Raw genomic sequence first — 7,932 nt, 5'->3', positions numbered from 1 at the left:
AAGTATTTGCAATTTTAAAGAATTCCTTAATGAATCTTTCATAGAAACCCACGTGTCCTAATAATAACTAATACCAGAAGGCAATTTTTCAGTCACCTCAATCTTTGCCTTTTCAACTTCAATCCTTTTTTTTTGAAATCTTGTGACCAAGCACTCTTTCTTCTTTAACCATGAAATGTCACTTCTTTTTATTTAAAACCGTGTTATAATCCTTGCATCTTCTCAAAACACTAGATAGATGGCCAAGCAATCATCGAATAAATCACGAACCACCAAGAAATCATCCATAAATACCACAATAGTATCCTCAACCATGTCAAAAGAGATGGACATCATGCAATGTTGCAAAGTTGTGGGTGCATTACATAACCAAACAGCATCTTCTTGAATGGAAAAGTCCCATATGGACAAGTGAAAGTGGTCTTCTCTTGATCTTGAGGATCAATATAAATCTAATTGTAATATGAATAACCATCTAGAAAATAATAAAATCATCTTTCAGTAGATGGTCTAACATCTGATATATGAAAGGCATCAAAAAATGATCTTTCTCATTCCATGCATTCAACTTTCTATAGTCCATGCAAACATGCCAACCAATGGCTGGACTCATAGAAATAAAATTATTTTTTCTTATTTGAAACCATAATGATTCCACCCTTTTAGACAATTATCAGATAGGGCTCACTCATTTGTTGTCTGTAATTGGATAAACAACCCTGTGTCTAACCACTTGATAGTTTTCTTCTTCACTACCTCTTGCATAGACTTATTTAATCTATATTGATGCTCAATACTAGTCACACAATCCAGGTCAATTTGTATTTTACACAAAAATTCAAGGTAAAATCCCAATGATATCAGCAATGGATCATCCAATAGCCCTCTTGAACAACTTCAAAATAGACATCAAAACCTCAACTTGTGAATCTACAAAATCAGTTACAATAATAACCAACAAAGTATTATCGTCTCTAAAAAAATGCATAACAAAGGTGAGATGAAAGTCTTAAGCTCCAAGACAAAAGGCTCTTTAATAGAAGGACTAACTGGCAGGGTAACTTTATTATTCAAATTAAGATCTAACTTAGTTGGTGCATAACTGTATGAACCCCTAATATTAAGTGTTCTCACAATCTCATTATAACTCTCAATATCATCTCCTCAAAATATAATTATTGTTACAAGTACCTTGACTCAAAGCCTTTCCCCAATAGTAACAACCAAATCATACTTGTTGACTATATTAATTATAGAAATCACACGCATATCATTTCGATGATTCATAGATTGGCATATGTTGAAGGAAACCTACTTTTTATTCAATTTAAACTTCATTAGCCTAATCTCTATGTCAATCAACATACGTCCAATTGCAAGAAATGGTGTTCCAAAGAAAATGGGAACCTTAAAGTCAACCTCACAGTCAAGGATGACAAAATTAGCTAAAAACATAAGGGATGCAACCCTCACCAAAAAAATAATACAAGATTCCCATTAGATTCTTCATAGTGCAATCCGCCATGAGAAGTTTCATCAAAGTCATTTTGGGTAATCCTAACCCCAACGTCTATAAATTATTAGTAACATGAAATTAATGCAAGCATCCAAATCACAAAATGCTTTTACAAAGTTGAAGCACACAATAAGGCATGGAATCATGAACGCTCCAGGATCTTTATTCTTTTAGATCAAAGACCAAAAAGCGATTACTACTATGATTTACATTGTCAATGTACTCGAAATATACAGTCTTCTTTTTAATCATCAAATCCTTCATAAAGTTTGTATAACTTTGCATTTGTTCAAGATCCTCAGAGGGATATTCACCAAAAAAATCCTTCAATATACAAATAAACTTTTGGTATTTTTTCTCTTTAGCTTTCTTCCTCAGTCTTTGCAGAAAAAGAAAAGGAGGTCGTAGAATGGGAGTTAATATTTTTGGAACCTGCTTGTGCTTTTCTTTCTTTCCTCAACCTCATATTCATCAACTAGAGAATTTTTAAGTGCATTCTCATCCATCACTAAGTTTTTAGATTGGGAAAATTTTTCATCCTCGACAATCACTGTTTCTACCTTATTATCAATAAACATGGTCATAGGTAGACCAGTGATTATCTTACCACTCCTGGTAGTAACATCCAAGCAATGACCATTATTTTTTGGATTTTAGATGGTGTTTGTCAAAAGTGTACCTTATTAACATTGATTTAATGAAACAAACATTTGACAAAACTATTATTCAAGATGCTTTATAGCAGTAGCATATGATTCAACCATTTAACTCATTCCCAAACTACCTAACACAATATCTTTAAGGCAGTCTTCCATTTCTCTACCCCTATAACAAATTTTGCAAGTATCTCTTTCATTTTTAAATTTCTTTAACTAGCATCATGGTTACTAAATGGAACATAAAGGCCATTGGTATCCTTGTGGTCGTCCTTTTTTCTCCTACCTCCGACTTGCTCCCTACTTCTATCTCTATACTCAAACCTATTGTAATTATTATCTCTATAGTAGTTCTAACCTTGATTCCCTTGCCTAGAATTATAATTATCTTGGTTAGACCATTGGATCTTTACTCAGAAACCTGCTACCTCTTTGCTTAGATACTTTGCCTCCTTCTCAGAATCTGATTTATCATGACTAAGTGTCATATCTTGTAAACTCACCATATTTACCTTTTTTTCTCCTACTACAGCAAATTGCTTAATGAGTAAACCAATCTTAGTCCTCAGTTATTCCACCTCTTGAGCTACTAAGTTATCTAATGCTCTCTGCTCTACAGATGCTCAAATTGCATAAGTGCATATTGGTTTATCCATACCTCAAGTATGCCAACCTCGGTTGGTTTTTGTGATTTAATATTGAATCTCAGAAGAGTGATCCCAATGTAGACTCGGGAATGCCCCACCAATAATAGTGTCTACTACAATCTTGGCGTTTGAATTCAAGGCTCTATAGAAGATATCAAGAAAGTCTCTACCAGTTATCTTATGATTTGGAATATTGTGCAACTTCTTCTTGAACTTTAACTAAGTCTCATATAATTTCTCCAAATGTAACTACCTAAAGTTGTAAATCGTATCTTTCAATGGCAACATTTTAAAAAGTGGAAAAAATCTCCAATAAATAAGTCCTCAACTCATTCCAAGTAGTAATCAATCCACGTAGTAACTCCGTCAACCATAATATAGCCTTCTTTGTCAGAGAGAAAGGAAACAACAACAGTATAATCACCTTTTGGCTCACCTTAGATAGATTATAAAACATCCAAATCCCCATAAATTTCATCATATTCATATTTGCATCATTAGTTGCAAGACCTGAGAACTTCCCCTTCAAGTTTAGCAAGTGTAGCATAGTGCTAGTAATGTCAAACTTTATTCCAAAAGGTAATTCTAATGGCATAATAGCACATGTTTCAATCTGCTCCAAATAACCCAAATCTTCTTTCATATCCTTATAATGAGGGAAATACTATTATAGAGGTTGTTTGCCCTTACACCGTTTTTGCCTTTCTCGCTCATCAAGTGCAGTTAGATGGTTTGCTTCATCTTGTCTAGACCTTGCTCTCCTAATTCTCCTTTTAACAACTTCTTGCTTAGAATTCTCTTTATCCATCAGTTGATTAGTGATCCACTCTACAGTCTCCTAATGATCATGTTGATATGCTGGATAATTTAAGATTGTCGAATCATCATAAATGCCCTTGAGTAGGGCTCCTTGTTATGAACTCTTTTATTCACCATCCTTCTATTAGCTCTCAAATTTCTATCAAGTGGAATTAGAGGATTCCCTTAACTCTGAGTATTGAGTATACACCAATGTGTTCCCTAGAAATAATAGAAAAGTAAAACTAGGAAATAGAATCCAACAACCTGACAAACTCAATTAATCTACTTTATAACCGTATTCCCCGATAATGGTGCCAAAATTTAATGTTTCCGAAATTACACCTCTAACAAAGTATAAAGTAGTCATAGATCAAATATAGAAACAAAACAGGTTGGGGTCGATACCGCAAGAAATAGGTCAATATATCAATCAAGGTGTATATTGAGGCAACTAATAATGATCTCTAGTAATAGAGGAGGTTCTGTAAATAAAGAATTCAGTAGTAACAATTGTTGATTTATTGGATTTTATAATTAGTATAAGAGAGGAGCTAGGAATTTTCTCCCTAATAACTTCATAACTCCATAGCTTCTTCGTACTTTGCAATTTCTCCTGGTTTTGATATGCAGAATCAATAGGTTATGTATACTTAGAATTGTTTTCTGCTCCTGTCTAAGCAATATCCTCAAGTAAGTTCTCTTTTCTCCCAAGTTTGTGTATATAACCCCTATCTTGATCCCAGATTAGCAATCCTAGTATGCCTCAAGCTATTACGGACTGCATGTAGCACATGTGGACCGCATGTGGGCAAAGTATGTGTCAGAAGTCCAAAATCCCAAGAGTAGAGCTGTAGAATTATTTGTCTAAGCACATGCGGTGGCCACATGCGCCCAGTCTCAGGCCACATGTGCCATATACTCCCAAGGCTAGGCTGCATGTGGACACCACATATGGCCACCGACTCCTTTTTTGTCTGGGCTTTGATTTTAGGTTTTCCTCATGTACTATAAATACCCCTTAGTGTTTATTAGTAGAAGTTATGCACTCTTGATACTTACAAATATATTTTGATTTCGAGATTTGATTATTGTTTTGGAATTCTCTTGTATTGATTTTGATTGATTAATTCAGTTATGGATTTAGGTTTCTACTTGTGATTATTTTGATTTCATATTATTCTTTCAATCATGAAGGTTGTTGATTACTTCACAAGAATGAATGGCTAAAAATGTATAACTAGGGTTATGGAAACCCTGGCATATTGACAAAGTATGGGAAGTGCTATTATTGTTCTAAACTAATACTTATGCATGTATTGTATTGTCTTCACTTTCATAGATGTTTTAGCGGTTACAAATTTTAGGATCCCAATTAGATTATTGCTACTTACTCCAAAAGAGGATTAGTGACTAGGAAAAGATAATTACAACAGTAATTTGAAGTTTTGTTATCAATCAATGCTACTAGGTATTATCTAAGTAAGATTGTTAGATTTTATCTAATAAGTAGAGACTAAAAATGCAATAGTTAATGGGATCAAGATAAGGGTTAGTAAGGCTACATCCTGTGACTCAAAAGCTAAAGGGTAAAATCTATCTGCTCGTCCAAAAGACTGTAGATAGTAGATAACTTATTAAATTCTGCATACAAGGTATCGATTTGGTTCAATAAAGTACGAAGAGCCTATTGAGTTATGAAGCTAGGGAGAACAGAATCCTAGTGTTCACCTATGACTAATTACAACCGAAGTTGATATTTTCCACTTGTTTGATTTTGCTACTCAACCCCCCCCCCCTCCTCTCTTTTTACTTTTTTAGTTCTACACTTTGATTAAATCTGCTGAGAGCCACACTACTATGTATTCTTTTGGGATTCAACCCCATCCTTTGTTGGTTTACTATATTTGGAAGCAGTAGCATAATCCTCAAAGTGAAAGTGTATCTTGGGCATTATAATATTTTGACACCATTGCCGGGGAATATAGAGCTGATTTGTGAATTTAAATTGTTATAGTTTTTGAGTTTTTCTTTTTATTTTTGTTCTTAGTTGGGTATATGTCAGTGTATGCCTAGAACACAGAGTAGAGGCAATCCCTTACTCCCACTGAATTCGAATCCAGAGAGGATCCTACTAACACCTAGTAGGATGATAGAACAGAAAAAAATGAGATTTCTAAAGGGGTTTGAGATGAGGTGCCTCCCCTCCTCTCGAAAGAGTTTAGGATATTATTGATCAGTAGACGGGTGTGTTTTAGCAAAAGATGATAATCAGAGGAGAGAAATGGAAGAAGATCAATATATAGATAGGGAGGCAGAGCTAGCTGAGCGAGACAAGAAGCAGACCGCCAAACAGTACTCAATGGAATTAGAACAGAGCTAGAGGAGGTCATCCTCAAGTGATTTCAGCATATCAGTATGTGTAGTCGCATGAAGATGATGAAGAAGATTTGGGATACATTGATCTTGTAGAGACTGGAGCCATTATCCCTTCTATTTTACCCCCAGGCATTAAGTTTGATATAACAAGCGCAATGATCCAGCTTCTAAACCTGAAAAGTATATTTGTGGGTTTACCTATAGGTGATGCAAATATGCACCTTGTGAATTCATCGAGATCTACAGTTTGTATACCATTCTAGGGGTGAATTAGGAAGATAGTATACTAAGGTCATTCCCTTTCTCACTTATAGGAGAAGCATCTTTATGACTAGGGGAACTGCCAAGAGGATCGATCACTATTTAGAATGAGTTGCTCAAGTAATTCTTGAACTGATTCTTTCCTCCATCTAGGATATTTCAGTTTCAAGATAAGATCTATAATTTTAGGCAGCTGTAGTCAGAATCTATGTACAAGGCATGGTTCACGTTCAAGAAGAAGCTGAGTATGGTTCCCAACCATCGGATGTCAGGGATGAGCCTATTGGAGATATTCTACAGAGCATTGACTATAAGTTCCAGAGCCATGGCAGATACAATCTCTTGAGGATTTTTCAAGAGACTACACTGGAAGGCAGCTTTAGAGATGCTAGATCAAATCTCTCTCACCAACCGAGGGATAAAAACTCAGGGTACTGAGAGAGGATCTGGCATATATTCTTTTTATGCCTCCTACAGCTAAAAAGTAGCTGATGATTAGTAGCACAAGAGATTGTACTACTAAGAACAGATCTAATGTTAGAAGCAAATTAGTTTGTAGCAGCGAGTTTTGAGAAAGTGAATTTAGTAGGAGCACAAGGTTCACCTTCAAAATCTTATGAGTCAAAATTGGAGGAGGAATCAAACTATCTGGATCATCAGTTAGCAGGTTTCCCAGCCCAAGTGCAAGGGAACCAAGTTTAGAAGTACTATAATAGATACAAATACCATAGTAGGGAGAAAGATGGTGATTAGAGAAATAAGGATGACTACAGAGAGAAGTGAGATCGGTACATTCCACCTGGTAGAAGAGATAAAGAATCAAAAACAGAAGAGATGTTGACTAAGCTAGTAAAGGGTCAAGAATATTAGGAGATCAACCTTAAGGAGATTAAGGCTGACATTTCATGGTTGACCCAGAAGGTTGAATCTCATACCACTGCTATTAAGTAGTTGGAGTACCAATTCAGGTAGATGTCAGCAATACTGAACTAGAGGAAGCCAGGCACCTGTCCAAGCAATATTGTGCAAAATCTAAAAAATGATGTTCATGTTCTTTCCATTACCTCAAAAAGTGGTATGACTACTATGGATCCCCATTACCTATTGTGGAAGATACAAGACATGATAAGGCTTTTATTGATGAGACACCTGTTGTAGATTCAGAAAAGGCAACAGGTGGTGATGATGTAGTTGGTAAGTAAAGAGGAAAGGGACTAGTTGTTAAGCAGGAAAGAAGATAAATTCCAAGACCACCCCCACCTTTTCCTTAGCGACTGAAGTAGAAAATAGAGAAATGAAGGTCCAAGTGATTCATTGAGATACTGAAAGTGTTGAGCTTGAATATTCCTCTTCTTGAGGAATTGGAGCAGATGCCTAGATATGCCAGGTTTATGAAGCAATTGGTTACAAACAAGAAAGAAGCTACGATTGAGGATATTGATGGCTTGCACCACTATAATTCAGTCACTACTAAGTCTCTGGCCCAAATAAAGGGTGATCTCAGAGCATTCACCATACCATGCACTATTAGATTATCCTAATTTTCCAGAGCCTTATGTGACTTAGGAGCTATCATAAATTTGATGTCGCTGGCTTTATTCAAGCAATTAGGCTTGATCCTTCCTAAACCTACTACAATATAGTTGTTAATGTCCGATTGCACGATGAAGAAACC

This window comes from Capsicum annuum, chromosome 6 (assembly GCF_002878395.1).
Source record: "Capsicum annuum cultivar UCD-10X-F1 chromosome 6, UCD10Xv1.1, whole genome shotgun sequence".
NCBI lineage: Eukaryota > Viridiplantae > Streptophyta > Magnoliopsida > Solanales > Solanaceae > Capsicum > Capsicum annuum.
This window is presented reverse-complemented; position numbering follows the sequence as displayed.